Consider the following 20,826-nt stretch of genomic DNA (forward strand, 5'->3'; position numbering starts at 1 on the left):
AACACTTTTATTGAAGAATTAATTTATGTTGCTGTAAGGATAATATTACTTCACATAAAATTGCTTTGAATTTCTGAACTCGCCTTTAGCACACAGAGTACATTTTTTTAAGTGGCCACAAAAGATTAATAGCATTTTATCAGGTTATGGAAACATTAGAGGCCACTTTAAGGAATCGCATATGTAACCTTGGTGTGCTAAAATGTTTGGGAACTAACTGTCCCAAGCATCCAGTACTAGCCAGGAAAATCATTTTGTATGCATCAGTTCCATAAACTGACTATCTCAGTTAATTCTTTGAAGAACAGGCTAAGCGGTTTTTATTAAGAAAAATACTAAGTGCTGTCTATGTTTGTCATAATTTGGAGAAGATCATAAACTTAATTGAATTAAATGTAAATAATTTGTATGAAATGAGAAGCCTGTAAAGGATGAAAATTATACTAGTGATAGATTATCTGATAAAAAAAATAAGACGTTTCTGAGAATTTCAAGGTTTTGTAAAACATCAATCCTATTCCGTCCTCTGAAAAAGAGGTCATAAAAGAAGATAATAAGAACAAGGCAATAGTATTAATGCTAACTAAGAACTGGATTTAAATAATAGTGTAAATCCTTTAACTTTCAACATATTTCTAATGGTAAAGTTACTGTTTGCCTGTGCTTCACAAAAATTAAAAATACATCTTAGAAATCATGGATTATGAAAGCTGTAGAAACTGAACAAACATTATTGTTATATTTTTATTAAAGGAAGCTTTTACCACTATCTTAAAATATCAAAATATTCTTGATATTAGGGAGACCTAGGAGCCAAGGGAAGCAGCAGGTAGAAAACAGCAGCACAGAAAGAATTGGAAGAGTCATTGGAAGTGAAGGACTGTTCTTTCACAATATGCTTCATAGAAGGAAGCTGGGGTTTTCATTTTTTATGGTTAATAAATGCATAAAAGAAAAGCAACAGTGCCATTTGAAATGAAACTAAGGGGACACCTGGGTGGCTCAGTGGTTAAGCGTCTGCCTTCCAGCTCAAGGAGTGATCCTGGAGTCCTGGGATTGAGTCCCACATCAGGCTCCCTGCATGGAGCCCGCTTCTCCATGCCTATGTCTCTCTCTCTCTCTCTCTCTCTCTCTCTCTCTCTCTCTGTCTCATGAATAAATAAATAAAATCTTTTTAAAAAGTGAAATGAAACTAAGCACTTGAAAACAGTTCAGGGAAATTAACGTGAAAATCGTCTTGTGTGTTCCTAAGAATTCTTTTAAATTCTTAACTCCAGGAAGGTAGTATCTTTAGGTACTACAAATGAGAACCTGAAGTTAAGGGTTAATTTTGGTTTGTGTGTGTGTGTGTGTGTGTGTGTGTGTGCATCTGTGTGAGAAATGACATCACAGAAAACTCTGAACTCGTGAGAAAAATGTCAAAGACAGTGAAAGTACCCAGAGCTATCAGAGAACAAGCAAGGGACAGTCACACCATATCTTTGCTACTATATGCTACAATAGCATTCATCTTTTCTTTCTTTCTTTTTTTTTTCATTAGTTTTTGGTAAGATTTTGTGTGTTATAATTTATTTTCTGCTATTTAAAGCTGGCAACCTTAATTCCTTATTAGTTTTCAGCAACAGTTCTTTTTTAGATTTTACTCTTCCCCAGGACATCCTGGGAATCCAATATACTCTTGGTGATAGCCGGCTGTTTCAGTTTGAAAGGAATTTAAGGTGGAAGGAATTTTAAATAGATATTCTTTGATCTTCCACCATCTTCAGTTTTCAGGGCTTCCTTTTAGAAATCTTGCCGTGATCATTCTGCTGTTTAGAGTGAATGTTCTTTTGCCACTATCAGAATGACTTGCACTAAAAATAACTTGTCTCTTTTTATAACTGTCTTAGGTTCTGACAGTTAACAGGAATTTGGTTTTCATTTATGGAATGGCATTGCAAATCCTGTTATTTTGAGAGATTTTGGTATTATCATTATGCCTCCCTAAGGCATGGAATTAAGAGACTATGATCCAAAATACTCAGAAAATGCATTTCCAGTTAGGAAAATGAGAATCTCAGTTGTTGATAAACAGACAACTGAAATCATTGGGTAAATCTTTTCTTTTTCTTTTACCTAATGGGAGTAGGTTTAAAAGATGATTTCACAGTTCAGTAATTCAAGATATTTAATCTCATCCCACGGAAGACTTGGGAAATAAATAGGCTATGTTTATTCCTATAATTCAGTGAAAACAGTAAGGAAACCCACTTTTTTAAGAATCTCACTGCCTCAAATGCACTAAATTCCCCCCTAAAAAACACTTTCTCATGTACTCAAATGTAGAATTCTGTCCCTTGATGACACTGGAGTAGAAAGAGAACCAAATTGTACATAATGCTAATTAATATATACAGGCACTGTATTATATACTTCTTCCTACTTGTGATCTTATTTGAAATACAGAAGAATTGGTAAAAATAGATAATCTCGTATCATACTAGGGTCTATCTAAATGGGCACAATCATCCTGCAAGGGCAATTTGGCAATGCATACCAAAAGCTTCATAATTTTGTGTGCGTTTTGGATTATGCCCAAGAGTTATTCTACAAGAGTATTTACCACATCATTGCTTATAATGGTACAAATGTTAGGGGAAATTTTGGCTAATCCAATTATGGTCCAACCATACAACAAAAACATGTTGTAGAATATTAACTAATGACATAGAAGGCCTTTCACAAAATATTGTTAAATTGGATAGCAGGTTCTGAAGCAGTATATACACCCTGAGCCACATTTTTAGAAAATTATTAGTATGTAGCTAGACACAATGAAAGAAGAAAGAACTTAAATACACCAATCTGTGATTAAACAAATGATTATATCTGAATAGAGCAACAAGAATGATTTTTGCTTTCTCTTTACCCATCTGTGTTTTCTAATCTGTCCAAAATGAACATGAATTACTTTTTTTCAATAAAAACACCCAATGAATTTACTTTTCTATTATTTGGAAACTGCTAGGATAGACATTCTTCCTAATACTAACTTTAAAAGAGAGATCCTCCATCAACAAATGGGATACACAACCCGTAGATCAAATTAATGAGCAGGGTTGGTTTGTTTGTTTTTTTGTTTTTGTTTTTTTTTTTTTTTGATGAAATAAACATCTAACCTACTATCAGAATATTTTTAATCTGCAAAATTTTGAACATTTCCTTATTTGGTCTTTGTAAATTCAGCAGATCAGTTCTATTCTCAAGCATATAGGAAGTAGACAAATGAAATAACTCAGAAAGTCATTGACAGATTGCTTCATAAAACGTTGTTGTTTTGAAAAGAATGATTTTACCCATTCATTTATTTACTTCATTATAGATAGCTAAGACAAACGATATAGTAATTTACTAACATATTTTGCCCGTATAGTAGAAATACAGTATAAGTCTAATAAGAAATACAGTCCCAACAAAATTTGCCAGCCAGTAAGTAAATTCTGTAGACTATCATAGAATTCTGATCTCCCCTTTTGTGTGCTATTCTTTTATGCTCTAATTGTTAAGATTAATTTCCTTGCCTTCAAGCTTTTATTTTCCTTTTTTCTCTCCACTCAAATCTCTGTCTCTAGCTTCTGTTCCCATTTTCTCTGATGAATGGCTCTTACATCTTTTGCCTCTTAAAAAGTTTTATGCTTTAGTTTCTATAAATGCAAGATGTAAAGTTAATATTTCAATATGCTTTCAATACACAACTGTCATGCTGACTTGAACTCGTCTAACAGATGGAATCCTTATACTCCCAATTCATTATTTTCAAATATTCAAGTAAAAATAATTTATTCTTTATTTGCATCTGTCAAGACTAAAAGGAATTTTTCTTCTCCAGTTCATGCCACCCTGATTTATTAGTTGATAAAAAGACATCCTTTGCAAATTACATAATTGGCTCATGATGTTCAGAGTTAAGATTTGTCAGAAGTTTAGATTTATGTCCCAATTTATTTTAATGATTGAAAGGTACATTAGTGTACATCAGCATGGTTCATACAGTCTTAGAGAATCTATAGCTGGTTGGCTTGCTCATAGAGAATGACTATTATCAAAAATGAAATTTAAAAAAAAAATGAAATTTAGATAAAGTGTGGATAGTTAAATGCAAATTGTTTTCACTATTGAAAACTGACCTTTGTCAGTAGATATGTTACATCAGGAATTATAAACTTAGGGTCACCTGGGTGGCTCTGTGGTTGAGCGTCTGCCTTTGTTTCAGGTCATGATCCCAGGGTCCTGGAATTGAGTCCCGCATCAGGCTTCCTGCAGGGAGCGTGCTTCTGCCTCTATCTATGTCTCTGCCTTTCTCTATGTCTCTCATGAATAAGCAAATAAAACCCTTTCCTTAAAATCCTTTTCTTAAACCTAAGTGTTCACAAGGGCTAGGCAAGTAACATAAGTGAGTGTAAATAGCTAGATATGTTGTTGTTGTTGTTGTTTTTAATGGTTCGTGTATCTTTTATTTTTTTTATTTTATTTTTATATATATATATTGTTTATTGGTGTTCAATTTACCAACATACAGAATAACCCCCAGTGCCCGTCACCCAATCACTCCCACCCCCCGCCCTCCTCCCCTTCTACCACCCCTAGTTCGTTTCCCAGAGTTAGCAGTCTTTACGTTATGTCTCCCTTTCTGATATTTCCCACACATTTCTTCTCCCTTCCCTTATATTCCCTTTCACTATTATTTATATTCCCCACATGAATGAGAACATATAATGTTTGTCCTTCTCCGACTGACTTACTTCACTCAGCTGTTGTTGTTGTTTTTAAAATAATATTGACATGAGAGGGTGGGGGTGGGGGAAATAGGTAATGGGGATTAAGGAGTGCACCTGTCATGATGAGCACCGGGTGATGTGTGGAAGTGTTGAATCACTAGATTGTACACCTGAAACTAATATAACACTGTATGTTAACTATACTGAAATTAAAATAAAAACAATAAAAATAAAATAAGAGTGACACAATTGGCAATGGACCTTTAGCCTTCATGTCTGGGGGACAGAGACTGGAGAACTAGGGAGTGCAAACAAATTACTATTCATCTCTAGCCAGTTGTTGCCAAATCTTACAACTTCTCAAAAGAAATTCAGATTTTTACAGGCATCCTCCCAAATTTTAAATATTGGCTATTCTATCAGTCTGCTAGGGCTGCCATAACAGAATACCATAGTGGCTTAAACATCAGACATTTATTTTCTCACAGTTCTAGAGACTAGAAGTCCAAGATCAAGCTGCCAGCAGGTTGGTTTCTGATGAGGCCTTTCTTTCTGGCTTGCAGACAGATGCTTTTTTTTTTTTTTTTTCTGTGTCCTCATATGCCCTTTCCTCTGTGTGCATGCAAAGAGAGACAAGTCTCTGATGGCTCTTCCTCCTCTTATGAGGACCCTAGTCCAGTGGGATCAGGCCCCACCCTTCTGACCTTATTTAACCATAATTAACTCCTTAAAAGGCTTTCTTCAAATTCTGAGATTGGAAGTTAGGGCTTCAACATATGAATTTTTATGAGATACAGTCTATAACAACAAACATGCAGAAAAATCAAAATGATTCTTTGAACCAGATATGGTTCACAAGTCTGCAACATCATAATCTTTATCTAGTAGGATGAAAGATTATTTGACTAAATCCTGACAATTGCATCCCTAAAGATGCCTGGTGTTAATCAATAGAAAACCAAAGAAAATAATTAGTGCAAAAGGACACATGTCAAAACTATCTTGGTCTATGTAGATTCATATTATGATAGCAGCACTATAAAATGCGGTACTGAAGAGATTGGCTTCCTCAAATTCAGATAGAAGCTGAGAAAAATTACTCTGAAGAAATAGATTATCATAATGGTAAGTGTAGGGTCATAGAATAGCTGTGGTGGAGATATCTTTAGGGTCAAATCACTTCCCTCAATTAGGCAAGTATTAAAGCTGCTCAGACAGAAGCTTATTTTTTTCCAGAGGTTCTCTAGATATTGAGTGTTTCCATTCTCCCTCAGACAGATTGAACTAACCAGACTATGAAGGTGAAAAGAGTCTTGAAAATTACTTTGAGGAATCTGAGCTTAATCCTACAGGCTATTGTTCTTCAGACCTGTTTAATACAGTCTAGGGTACCTGTTACAATGTGAAGTCTGGGCCCCACCCCAACCTACTGATTCAGAATCTCTGGGGAAACCCAGAATCTGCAAACTCCCTAGACTGTAGTCACCGGGTGTTGAGCACAGAAAAAAATATCTACACATGGGTTTCCTAAAAGTTAATCTGGTCAGGGTATAGTGAATAGATTATAGAAGAGGAATTGAAGCCAATAATTATTGGTTATACGGGATCTAGTTCAAAGCCACAGAGAGCCAACACTAGGGAATAGAAATGGAAAGGAAAAAGTATGAGAAAAAGATGTTAAGAAAAAATTGGCAGGACTGATAAAGTCTTAAAAGTAACAAATAATGCTATTCTCTTATATGTTAGAGATTGAATCCACAATCATGAAATGAACTCTATTTCTATACTGTTATACTGGGAAGCACCCTAGTATACCTCCAAAGCAGTGCTGTCCCATAGAAATAAAAGACAAGCCACTCTGTTTTAAATATTTTTCTGCTCAATATCACTAACCATCAGGCAAATGCAAATCAAAACCACAATGAGATATCAGCTCACAACTGTCAGAATGACTAACATTGAAAAAATAACACGTTTTGGTGAGAATGTGAAGAACCCTCATGCACTATTTGGTGAAAATAAAAATTGGAAAAGTGTATGGAGTTTTCTCAAAATATTAGAAGTATCACATGATCCAGCAAACCCACTTCTGGTTATTTATCTGAAGAAAGCGAAAACACTAAAGAGATAAATACACCCCCATGTTCCTTTCGGCCTTATTTATAATACCCAAGATATGGAAGCAACCTAAGCTGTCCATTGATGGATGAATAGATAAAGAAAATGGCGTAGGGGTGTGTGTGTGTGTGTGTGTGTGTGTGTAATGGAATACTATTCAGCTATTAAAAACCAGAGAAATCTTGCCATTTGTGACAATATGGGTAAACCTGGAGGAGCTTAGCCTAAGTAAAGCAAGGTACATGGAGAAAGACAAATGCCACATGCTCTCCCTTATATGTGGACTCGAAACAACGAAACAAGAACCCAAGCTCATAGATACAGAGAACAGACTGGTGTGAGTGAAATGGGTGAAAGAAGTAAAAAAGTCACAAACTTCCATTTATAAAATAAATAGTCCTAAAAAAAAAAAATAGTCCTGAGGATGTGATGTACAACATAGTGACTATAGTTAAAACTACTGGATTGTTTGTTTATTTGAAAGTTGCTATGAGAGATCTTAAAAGTTCACATCACAAGAAAAACTTTTTTGTAACCATGGTTGGATGTTAACTAGACTCCTTGAGGTGATCATTTCACAACACATGCAAATATTGGATCAATATGTTGTACATCTGAGACTAATAAATGTATGTCAATTATATCTCAATTAAAAGGCAATAAACGCAGGGGTGGCTGGCTGGTTCAGTCGGAAGGGCATGCAACTCTTCATCTCAGGGTGGTGAGTTTGTGCCCCACGTTGGGTGTAGAGATTAAACAAACTTTTAAAAAAGTAACAAATACATAAATAAAATAAAATTTCTAGTAGCCCTATTAAAAAGTGTTAAAACAGGTGAAATTAAGTTTACTATGTTTAACCCAATGCATCCAAAATATTCTCATTAAAACATTTAATCAATATAAAAACTATTGAGATCCGTTACATTTTCTTTTTCACTAAATCTTTGGAGTTGATGTATATTTTACACCTATAGCACAGTTCAACTCAGACCAGCCTCAAATCAAGGGCTCTCTAGTCTCATATAGCCAGGGGGATGCCATGTTGGATAAGTCTTAGTCTATCCACTTGGCTAGGGTAAGGGGTTTCTTTAATTAATACTATTGCTTTAATTTATACAAGTTTTCATTATTTAGGTTATGTTAGATCATTCGCCATCTTGTTGAGTGTTGTTTCCCTTCTGACAGATGTTTCAGTCATGCTCTTTCTATTGCATGATGATTTTTTAAATTTAAATTTGTATGAATTTTGAATTTCAATGAAATTCATCTAGAAGGCTATAGTCAGCATTATATTTGGGGTAAAGTTATTTTTTAAAAAGATTTTTTATTTATTTGAGAGAGAGAATGAGCTGGGGAGGGGCAGAGGGAGATGGAGAAGCAGGCTCCCTTGCTGAGCAGAGAGCCCAATGTGGGGCTCCATCCCAGGACTCTGGGGTCATGACCTGAGTTGAAGGCAGATGCTTAACCAACTGAGTCACCCAAGCGCCCCTGATACAGTTATTTTTAAATGTTTTTTATTATGGTAAAATATAAATGACATAAAATTTATCAGTGTGGCCATTTTTCAATGTACAGTTCAGTGGCATTAAGTTCATTCACATTGTTGTGTGACCATCACCACAACCCATCTCCAGAACCCCAAATTGAAACTACCCATTAAACAATAACTCCTCCTTCAGCCCCTGGTAATCACCATTCTACTTTCTGTCTCCATGAATTTGACAGTTCTAGGAACCTCATATAAGTGGAATCATATAGTATTTGGTCTTTTGTGTTTGGTTTATTTCACTCAGCATGTCTTCAGAATTTCCTTCCATTTCAGGGATGGATTCTATTCCATTGTAAGTATATACCACCTTTTCTTTAACCATTCACCCACTGAGGGGCACTCAGGTTGTTCCCATCATTTGGCTACTCTGAACGTGGGTGTACAAATATCTGTTCAAGCCCTTGCTTTGAGTTCTTTTGGGTAGACAAGCAGGAGTGGAATTGCTGAATTAGATACAGTTATTTTTAAGACTTAACTCCTCAAATTTATCATTAGAAAAGGTGGTTTGGGGCATCCTTACCAGCAGAGTCAGTGGACTTGAGATACACTCACACACTGTCTCTCTAGAAGGACCTCTGTTTCCTAAGCATTCCAACAGCTTCACGGTCACTGACTCATAGACAAAGAATCCCCTCAAGCTGCTTCAGTAGGTTCAGTATATTTTAAATCCTGAAGGAGCCAAGTTCTTCCAGTGTGTGATTCAGTGAGTGCAAATTAGGCATTTAAGAAGGTATAGTCATACTTTTGGGAAAATAGTAAGGCCTTGCAACTATGCCACTAATAGTACCAAAATGGCCTAAAAAATGAACATTAACTCTCATAAGTTCCACTGTGTGATGTCTCGGTTGTGCTAAAGGGGAAATATGTCTCTTCTGCAACTACCATGTATAATACTGCACTTTTTGAGAGAGAAAAAGGCTGAAGGCCTCGAAAAGTTTGTTCTGGAGCTATTAGAGCTCTTTCCTCGGTGAGAGCTGCGATGAGAATTTGTGCAATTTGCACTGTGGATGCAATCCAAACTTCCATACAAATAGTCCTGTAAAGACAGTAAGGCCGGTTTCCTGACTGCTTGCAAATGCTGCTGTCTGCACCTGCGCGCTCTTCCCCTCCAGCTTTATGCACCTCCACTGCAAGGCCATGGTAGCACCAACCAAACCTCGTCTTATTGGAGTGTTGTGCACACATCGGGAGGAGCTCACAGCTAGACCCATGTGTTGCTTTTTAAAAGCTTTGGCTGTTATTCCCAATCTTCACTTGCAAGGTGTAAAACCTTAAGGGGTCATCTTAGTTACACTGTCTTGTTGAAGCAATAAACACCAGCTGATGCTGATTTAAAACAGAAGATGAGCTAACACATTGTGCTCTCTGAAGTCAATTTATTTGGGTTATTCTTTTAATCTGAACTAATTATGAGCTAAAACAACAAATGTGAAGGTGTAAAGGAGAGTCCTGTCTTCTTCTCTGCCTATGAATGCATCAGACAAATGTGTGAGACAGATGTGCTCTTGCCAAGACTTGCGGTCCAGCTTCTCAGCTCTGCAGATTCTGCTTGTGAGCCCAACAGAGCTCAAATGGACCTGCCCTGGATGGTGGCTGTGTGAGATTTTCATTTTTGGATAATACTGGTAATAATTTCCTGAGAAAGAATATTTCTCTTTTAGCCCTTTAGGCAGAGGACTGATGTTCCAAAGAAGGAATGAGGAATTCCTTTTTTTTTAATTTATTTTTTATTGGTGTTCAATTTGCCAACATATAGAATAACACCCAGTGCTCATCCCATCAAGTGCTCCCCTCAGTGCCCATCACCCAGTCACCCCATCCCCCTGCCCACCTCCCCTTCCACCACTCCTGGTTCGTTTCCCAGAGTTAGGAGTCTCATGTTCTGTCACCCTCGCTGATATTTCCCACTCATTTTTTCTCCTTTCCCCTTTATTCCCTGTCACTATTTTTTATATTCTCCAAATGAATGAGACCATATAATGTCTGTCCTTCTCCGATTGACTTATTTCACTCAGCATAATACCCTCCAGTTCCATCCACGTCGAAGCAAAAGGTGGGTATTTGTCGTTTCTAATGGCTGAGGAATATTCCATTGTATACATCAACCACATCTTCTTTATCCATTCATCTTTCGATGGACACCGAGGCTCCTTCCACAGTTTGGCTATTGTGGACATTGCTGCTAGAAACATCGGGGTGCAGGTGTCCCGGCGTTTCATTGCATCTGTATCTATGGGGTAAATCCCCAGCAGTGCAATTGCTGGGTCATAGGGCAGATCTATTTTTAAGGAATGAGGAATTCCTTATTGAGCATTGGAAAACCCTCAATTTATTCTTTAAAAAAAAAAAAACTCTATTGAATTTTAATTAATATGCAAATAACTGCATAGATTTAATCTGTACAGTTTGATGAGTTTGGACATATGCAAACACTCATGATACCAGCACCACAGTTAAGGTAATACACATAGCCAACACCTTCCAAAGTTTCCTTGTGTCGGGGATCCCTGGGTGGCTCAGAGGTTTAGTGCCTGCCTTCAGTCCAGAGGTGGTCCTGGAGGCCCGGGATCGAGTCCCCCATCGGGCTCCCTGCGTGGAGCCTGCTTCTCCCTCTGCCTGCGTCTCTGTCTCTCTGTCTCATAAATAAATAAAATATTTAAAAACAAAGTTTCCCTGTGTCACGTGTGTGTGTGTGTGTGTGTGTATAGTAACATGAAACCTACCTGCTTAACAAATTGTTAACTATAGGCAATGTGTTGTAGTTTCTAGAATATTCTAGAATTTTTAAAAACTTATTCATGTATCATAAGTGAAACTTTATAGCCATTGACCATCTTCCCATTCCCTCCCAGCCCCCACCCCTGGCAACTACTATTTGTTTTTCTGCTTCTCTGAGTTCATTTTAGAATAGTCACAGAAAATCTCATTGAAGTGGAATCATTCAGTATTTGTCCTTCTGTGAGTGGCTTATTTCACTTAGCATAATGTCTCCCAGGAAAAAAAACATTAATAATAACATTCTAAAAGTAATAATTATGATGATGATGATAATAATAATAACATTCTAAATAAATATTCTTAGATGATCAGATGTAGTCCTGGCCCTTCTATTCAGAGATCAAGGAAACTAACATAAATGTCTTTGATTTCCCTTCCTTTATAGAATACTTTTGTGTTCTAATTTCAATCTACCTCACCGGTCTTCTCTCCCACTATTCTCTTTCAAATATATTCTACATGTACTCTGGTCCAAAACAACAAAAAAAAATCACATATGTTGACTTGATGTGCAGAAATTCATAGAACTTTAATTTTTACATGCCTTTCTGTTGATGGTTGAAAAACTTGATTTTGCCAAATAAAAGTGTCCAGCCTCTCTTGATTTAGAAGAATAGCTCTTTTGGATTAACTTTGGCATTTTTCAGGGTTTGCCCACTTCTTGAGTGTTCTCCCTTTTCTCACCTGCTTCCCTCACTGGCACCTTGTAGGCAGGGAGGATTCCTGGGAGGCATAGAGGAGCCTCTAGGTAAGTTATGTTTCCCTGATGGTTGCATCACCAGTCTGCCTCCCTGTCACACTGCAGGGAGTTTGGGCTCTCATGGTCGCTGGGCATATTGTGTTGGTGGCTGCTGATGTGTGGCTGGAGTTTGGGGTGTTGTGCTGGCAACTGTGCTGATGCCTGGAGTCCTCCATGGATCCTAGTCAAGAGGGAAGGCCTCCTCTCAGCAGCTTCTCTTGAGGACCCCTGGCCTCTTCTGGCATCCAGGTCACCACACTGCTGGGCCCTCTTGAAGGGCTGGGATGTGTCGGCAACTTTCCCAGCATCTTAAAGCTGTAAGAGGATCTTATGAGGCTGCTCTGAGCTCACCAACTTAGATGTCCCTCCCAGCCAGGTGTGCTGGGGCATCTTCCTCTGGGATGCTTTGCTGACACAGGAACTTGTCTGAGGCTTGCCCCTACTCAAGCTATCCCTAATATTGTTTTGTTTCCCTCAAACTCCAAGTGGGACAAGAGCTTGCAAGCAACCTCTTCCCCTTTTCTTCCTTGCATTCCCAGGCATCTCCTCCCAAAGTAGAGGGTTTTCATTCTCCTCTATGTTTGGGCACATTTTTTAATGGTATTCTTCATCTTTCTCTGAGGCCACCTCTCAAAACTTTGGTTCTTCAAATAAAAACTCTGCTCCAAGACATTTGAGAAAACATTCCTCTATTGCTTGAAAGGCTATTTTTTTTCTATTGATTATTCATTCAGTTATTTATACAATTATGAGTATGTAGCTCAATTAAAGTTCTCACAGCAAACATCCATATAAGATCAAGATCATACAGATCAATGAGTGGACACCAACAGCACCCCCAGTTCTCTTTCATACCCTCTCCCCATCACTGCACAAAAGCACTCTTTTGATTTTCTAGCACTGCAGAGTATTTGAAAGTCTAATTTTTTGAGACTATTATTTATCTCCAGACTTTATTTTAAAAATCTAGTTTGAAACTTAAAGCAGAGCGAGGACTTTGTTCTGGACAGTGTTCAGTCTCCCTTTCCCTGCAAAAAATTATCTTCATCTTCTTTGTTTAATGGAGGGAAGGCTGCAGGGTTTTCAAAACAACCAACTACCCGAACAAACAAATAAAAAATACTAACTCTGGAAATAATAGGGAGGAAAAATACATCATATGGTATTTCAAACAACTGTCCACTATAATCAGCCAGACTAAACTGTTTCTCTTCCCCAAATATGCTGTACTATCCTGCTTCTACATCTTGCCTGCATTGTTCCCTCTACCTCAAACACACCCAAGAATTCAGTTTTAACTTCACACCTGTTTTGCTGTTGCCTGGCTTTTTACATTGGTTGGTGAGCAGATTTCTCTTTTGATCCCAGATGTACTAAAAGAAACATTAGCAATGAATTAATTAAAATGACTTCTTACCAATGCCAGAGCTGAACTGGTGTGCCATACCATGTTTTCAGTAGCCACCTTAAGCTTTTGAAACAAATGAAGACACAACGTATCTGATAGACAGAAGCTTGTATTACCTGATGGCTCCTGGTGACTGAACATTCTCTGGTTTGTGGGGTGATCTTATGCACTAAGATTTAGATAAAATTGGCTTGAACCTACATAAGACAAAAAAACTCAACACTTTGAATATTTCCAGGAATTCTTGGGTGGGACCTATCTTTCTGACTTACTGCACAATTCTAATCATTGCTTGGTTCTTCTAGATGTTCAGTTAACCCAAGTCTCACTTCTGGCAACTACTCCCCTTTCCTTCCTCCCTTCATACCCTTGTGATTGCAGATATGAAACACAACCTCTTTTCTTTGATTCTGAAAAATACCACGCATCCAAGGCAAACATGAGTAGGAGTCATTTGTGGGAGATTCTGGGGTTAGGGCAGGACTAAAGAAAACTTACTCTGTAATACCAACCTCAGCTCTGCCTCCCAGCCATTCTCACAGTTGACCTCTGACTGACATTGCCTGCCCTGTTGGGCTCTTTCTTCCTTACCACCAATTTTCCTTTCCCATAGCCTCCCCCATTCCTAGCACTCTCCTTCCATGATGGTATCCTCAGAGATTTAAATATTTCTCTATCAATTAGCTTTTGTTGGTTAACAAACCATTCCAAACAACCACTTATTTAGCTAGTAATTCTGCTGGTCAGCAATTTGGACTAGACTCAGCTGGGCACCCTCATGCATCTGCTATCATCGGGAGGTTAGCTTTGCTTTTACTAGCTGGGCTCTCATATGTCTAGGGCCTCACCTGGGACAGATGAGCTGACATGAATCTCCCATGGAGTCTCTCATCCTCCAGTAAGCTAACCAGTGTTTGTTCACATGGAGGCTGGGCCAAGTTCTAAGAGAACAAGCACATGTATACAAGGCTTCTTGAATCCTAGGAAAAACTAGTACATCACCTCTGCTGCATTTGAAGTCATGGGTCTCCACTTGATAGAGCTACAAAGTCACTTTGAAAAGAGGTATGCATATGATGAGCTAGGAGTGGGGTGGGGGATAATTATAGCTATTTTAGCAGATTATACAAGGACAGGAATCCAAATACCCCAGTGTAGTGATCAGACAGGTTTCTAACTTCCCCGATATTGTCTGTAGAAAATGGGTCAACCACAAACTGTGAAATAGATTTAAAATATACTGGAGATAGTTACTTGCTTAAAAATGCATCATAAGGGAAAAGTCCTTTTAAAATCAATTCTCAATAATGGCAGAGTTAATAAAGACTTAAAAGAGAACTAAAGCTTCTGTAAAAGTAATAAAAAAAAAGTTCCTTTCCTAAGGAAAAGGAAAGAAGCTGATGAGGGAAAAATAATCAGTTCTGGGAAAGCAAATTTCAACAAGTGTAGGGCACTGACGAGGAAAAAAAAAAAGACTTGATGGGAAGAAAGGATTCCAGAAGAGCTGGATGCTCTTTAAACAAACAATTTTGGCAGGTGAACAAACTATATGGGAAGTGCAGGACAGGGAAAAGCCTGCCAAATTGGAGGAGCAGAACTGTGCAAAGTTCTGAAAGGCAATTTAGAGAACCAAGGAAAGATGTTGAGCCAGATCACCAAGGATGAACAAAAAGAAGGAACACAAATGTGTACGGACCACATCAAAAGTGAGAAAGATAATACAATGTAGGGTACACACAAAAGACATCAGGAAGCAGTTAATCAGCTGCAATAATAAAAACCAAGTTATTATTGACTATGTTACCATATGGCTAAATAAACAGTCCTGGATTTCATACATTTCTCTACAAGCCTGTTGTCTGACACCACTGTCAGCACTGACTAAGATGCATGTAGTTGAAAAGCAGAAACCCTAACTCAAAATGGCATTTAAAATAAAGGGAGGGATCCCTGGGTGGCGCAGCAGTTTGGCGCCTGCCTTTGGCCCAGGCGCGATCCTGGAGACCCGGGATCGAATCCCACGTCGGGCTTCCGGTGCATGGAGCCTGCTTCTCTCTCTGCCTGTGTCTCTGCCCCTCTCTCTCTCTGTGTGTGTGTGACTATCATGAATAAATAAATAAAATCTTTAAAACAAATAAAAATAAAATAAAATAAAATAAAATAAAGGGAATTTACTGGACCTTGTAACCACTCTCCAAAGGTAGAGTGATCTTCAAGTAAACTTCCATTATAGTTTGAATTTTATTGTCTGAAATTATGTTGGCTGTCCCCTCTACTGTATGTTGTCTTCCTCAGCTGGGTTCCCTCATAGTTGCAAAAGGGCTGCAGCAATTCCAAAAGTCATATCCTCACATCACTCCATTCAAAAGAGTTTCACTTCCTCGAGCCACTGAGTAAACCTCTGGGCTTTCCGCTGATTGAACGGACTCAGGTAATGACAACATAGATTGCTTTAGACTTAACTGTATCCATCCCTGAGGAACCAAGGCAAGGAATGGATTTATGCTGATTTCATTGGGTTCTGTAGAGAATACAACATGGAGACTCCATCTCACTCACCTCACATAGCAGGTACTCAGTGGGGAAGTGTGCAGTGGAGGGAGCCAGTAAATTGCCTGCTTCAGGTAATGCAGGTGACAGAAGGGGAGCAGGAATAAACTGTCCTTGACTGGGCTCTGATTTGGGTGAATAAGTAGGCAAATAGTAAGAAACAAGGCTATTGTGTAACAAACCATGGCAGGTTATAGAACATTCTCAGGGAGTAAACCTTAGCTTGGATCTCTTGCATTTCTCTCTTAAAGAAAAGCAACAATTCTATGTATTAAAAAGCATAATAGGTGCTACAAAGCCTTCTCCTCTTCTCAGTTATTGTGTCACTAAATGTGTGAGAGTGTGAATCCCATTTCTCACAATGGGTCTTCCACAGAGTCAAAGGTTCTTGTGCGGGACACCTGGGTGGCTCAGCGGGTTAGCACCTGCCTTCACACCCAGGGCGTGATCCTGGAGTCCCAGGATCAAGTCCCATATCGGGCTCCCTGTAGGGAGCCTGCTTCTCCCTCTGCCTAGGTCTCTGCCTCTCTCTCATGAATAAATAAATAAAATCTTTAAATCAAAACAAAGGTTCTTGTGCTTCCTGCTCAATTCCAAATAAAACCAAAAACATTTCAATGCAAATAGTTGTCCCGTATGCAATTATCATGTCAATAAATTCTATTTTCATTTCAACAAAATGTAATTGGTGAGAACAACTGTGGATGATACATTTATTCTTAAATTAACAGTAACTTTGGCCTTCTAAAAAAGCATAATTTCAGGTTTTTTTCCCTGTAATTACTAGTCTTCATATCTTTGAAATTTCTAGGGAAAAAAAATTTATTTCCTGGGGAAAATGTTTTGAGTAAGCCTCTAAACCTCATCTGCAAAATAAGAAAGATCACACTGACTTCATAGGGTACATGAGGATTAAAGGGGCTAGCTAACATATGAAAAGTAAGTACAAAGTGCCTGACATATTAATATAATATCATTATATAATAGAATTTATTAATATCATGTAGTAATATGTAATATCATTATAATATATAATAGCTATGTCATTATTACTCCATTTGCCTGTATTTACTCAATCCTTAGGCTAGACCTAGAAGGGTCACAATTTTTTTTTTAGCCCATTTTACAGAGGAAACTGAAGCATAGATAATTAAAAGGCTATTGATTTTCTTACATAGTGACATGGCAGGATTTTCCTGGTAAGTTGTAGAATAAGATTCACACCTTGAAACCAGCTTTAAACTGGGGCATCTGGGTGGCTCAGTTAAGTATTAGTGATTTCAGCTCAGGTCATGATCTCATGGGTCATGACATTGAGCTCTGCGTTGGGTTCTTGGGCGCAGCAGGGAGGCTGCTTGGGATTCTCGCCCTCTGTCTCTCCCTTCCCACTTGCTGGGAAGAAATCTTTAAAAATAAAGAAATCTTTAAAAAAAATAATAAGAGGAACTTCAGATTTACTAATCTCTTACTTTCCTTGAACTCTCTTCTGATCACTACTCTACTTACTCAGTTGGAAAACAACAAATACATAATGAGAAGTTATCTCTCCTATTCATTCATAGTCAAAGCTACCTTATTGGGCTTTTATTTTCTAACACCTTCTATCTTCCAGCCTCTTTTGTTTTTAGTTTATAGATGATAAAATATTACAATTAAGCATAAATACTTAACCTTAACACTTAAATACCTGGCACTTAGTTGGTAGTCACTATTATTTATTGAAGGAACAAATGAATGAAACCCAACACTAAAGGGAAAAAAAGACTTACAGAAGAAATAAAAACTCTAATTCTTACACCACCACTCAGGCTAATGATAGGACCAAAGGAAGATAAAAATAGAAGAAAGCCTGAACTAGATGTGGAAACTAGGAAAAGTGGCGTTACATGCCAGAAACATAACAGAATTTCTGCTAAATATAAAGGGAATGGGAACAAACTATAGGAAGTCACAAAAGGTCAACTGTACATAGAATTTTACAAACTGTTTTTATCATTATCTCTTAAAATTTTTTCCAGGTGAATATCAATATTACCACTTCATTTGCTTATCAACATCTCATTACATGTATATATATGATTTATTTCATTCTTGCTACCATTTAATTGTATCAATTTTTGCTTTTATAAAGCTGGCATTGAACATTGAGAATTTTTCTTATTTTTAAAGGCACCTGCTTGCAGAATGAAAACATGATTACAAAAGTTTTTTTTAAAGATTTTATTTATTTATTCATGACAGACACAGACAGAGAGAGAAAGCGAGGCAGAGACACAGGCAGAGGGAGAAGCAGGCTCCATGCAGGGAGCTCGACGTGTGACTCGATCCCAGGTCTCCAGGATCACATCCCAGGCGGAAGGCGGCACTAAACCACTGGGCCACCGGGGCTGCCCTGATTACAAAAGTTATCAAGAAAAAAATAGATAAAAGTTAGTATATATGACAAAAGATTAAAAAGCAAAAGAAGTTGAAAACAGCAAAATAAGATGACAGAAGAGCAAATATATTAGTAAATGAATATAAATGGAAGAATGTACCTCTTAAGAGGTTAAGAAAAAAACCTGTGTTCAGGTCTGAAGCTAATCAACTTCATTCAGGTTATATAAGGCACTAGAAGGAAAGTTACACATAAAAAATTAAAAGGATATGCAAGAAGAAATTAGGCAAATGGTTGTATAAAGGACCCAGGTCTTTTCCATCTCTGTGCTCTGACATCCCTGTTTGGGTTTTTAGGCTTCTAACGAGATGGTTGCAGCGATTCTGGGTGTCATACCAGAAACAGCAATATCCAGGTGGAAATAAGAGACCCCAGCTCTTGCTCAGAAGAAGGACACTTTCCCAAAGACTCCCTACCTACCCACACACTTCATTTTGGCCAGCACTGAATCCCACGCCTAATGATCTATCAACTGAAAAAAAGAATGGATTCACCCTTAAACCAAACAAACCTTCTCCTGAGACACTTAGCTGTGTGAGAAAGAGGTGGCTACCTGAACAAAACTGAGGTCCTGGTTCTACTAGAAGAGGGATAAATGGATGCTGGTTGAGCAACCAGTGATGATCACAACACCAGATAAATAGGAACCAAAGAAAAGGTGATGTATACTAAACAGATTTAAGCACAAAACAGCATTATTAAAGATCAAGAGCTACTTAGTGATAAATTTACCAGGAAGACATAATTATTCTGATTATGTATCCACCTAAAAACATAACCTCAAAATACATGCCAAAAAGTAAGCAGAAAAACAAGAGGTGGCAGGAAGGGGTGGCTAACAATTTAGATCATAGTGGAAAATCATATAGATCATAGCAGAAAAAGGTTAACATACCTTTCTGAGAGGCAGATTGAATAGGTCAAAATTAAGTAGAAATTGAGAAAATCTGAACAACAGAATTATTAAGCTTGTCATAACATATATATGTGTGTGTATACATATATATGTTGTATATGTATACAGTCCTATAAATAAATATGGCATATACATATTAATTTCAAGCACACATTGAACATTTTCAAAAACTGATCACCACTTGACCACAAACACAACTCAAAAATACAATGCAACAAAGTTACAAATGCAATCAATAGCTAAAGAGAGCCAAGAAATTGATAAATTCAGAAATTTTAAAACCTACTTCTAAATAATTCATGGGTTAAAAAGAAATCATACTGAAAATTACCAAATAGAACTGATTGGCAATGTAACCCGACATATTAAAAACACACAGGATTATTTTCAGGGAAAATTCTTTCTAAGCAAACTGGAGTTAATCTTTTTCCTACAGCATATTTCCATCCCAAATGCTGACAGTGATAGAAAAACTTAGGAAAACATCTTACTTCTTCTATATACATTGGAAAGATTGCCCTTTGTTCTTTCTTTCCCTGAATGTTTTCATGAAGCCTCAACCAGAGTCCATATGCTGTTCATTTTCTCTTTATTAAGCATTTTTGTGGCAATTTTATACAATAGCCAGTCCAGTAATGGTCAGCCTTTCTCCACTGCCACCCCATAGAGAAATGTTTTCCTTATTCAATCAGGTACCTATCAGAAAAATCTCCTACTCTCTTGACCCCTCCACAAAGAAATCTAAATTGCCTTCCTTGGTGACTCTTCACAACTCTACACATTGGTAACCTCCTCTTTCTAGAACAACCACATGTGAATTTAAAACTCTATAGACAGGAGAGATATTGGTTCAAAGCCATGCAACATTTACCTTCTAACAGTAATTCAAATGTGTTGCATGGTCAACCTGACACAAGGAAGGAGGAAGAAAGAAATTAGCAGTTTGGTGTCTGCTCTATATACAGAGAGGGTGTGCAGAGAGGCTTCCACTTGACTTATCAAATGTGTAGGATAATAAACCCAAGTAAGGAAGATGAATGGGATGACTTCAGCCTCCAGGTATATTATAAAAATAATACATTATTATTTTACTTGAAATTGATTTGTTCTCATGGGTATCTAAATATGCACAAATATTTTTATGGATCATATGTTTGGTAAAGAGTGATTCTGCACATGGTTGCATTAAGGAAAACCCATTTTAGTTTCCTTTGACTTCATTCTAAGATCACAAATGTTGGCACTCTTTACCCGAACAAAGGATACACTTCCTTAAGCATGTTTCATGATAATAGCTTTCATTTTATTTTGGTTGGCTAGATGTATATGGCCTCTCCAAGTCCTCAATTATATAACCTGGGATTTCCACATTGTTTTTGACAGAAAAGTAGAACAAAAATAAGTTATGCAGACAAAATTTGAAACACATGATATGGAATTGAAAGGACTTAGTGATGAAAAAGTCTGAGTTAGTGGTAATCAAATCTTGAAATAGATTTGTTCTTAAGCAAACAGTTCAAAGTATTTGGCTATGCATCACTGTTTTTTCAAGCTTGAAAAGATTATATTGCTCT

General features: G+C 37.4%; 1 protein-coding gene and 1 long non-coding RNA gene across 2 annotated transcripts in view; one reads left to right on the forward strand and one right to left on the reverse strand.

Annotated features, from left to right (window-relative positions):
- Positions 1-20,826, forward strand: part of ODAD2 (outer dynein arm docking complex subunit 2) — a 234,698-nt gene that overhangs the window by 195,751 nt on the left and 18,121 nt on the right. The window lies entirely within an intron of this gene.
- LOC140633270 (uncharacterized) overlaps positions 18,115-20,826 on the reverse strand; it is a 47,792-nt gene continuing 45,080 nt past the window's right edge. Inside the window, exon 3 of the long non-coding RNA XR_012030905.1 lies at positions 18,115-18,291. This is a non-coding gene — a long non-coding RNA (uncharacterized lncRNA). The remainder of the gene's footprint in view (positions 18,292-20,826) is intronic.

Source organism: Canis lupus, chromosome 5, assembly GCF_048164855.1.
Source record: "Canis lupus baileyi chromosome 5, mCanLup2.hap1, whole genome shotgun sequence".
Taxonomy (NCBI): domain Eukaryota; kingdom Metazoa; phylum Chordata; class Mammalia; order Carnivora; family Canidae; genus Canis; species Canis lupus.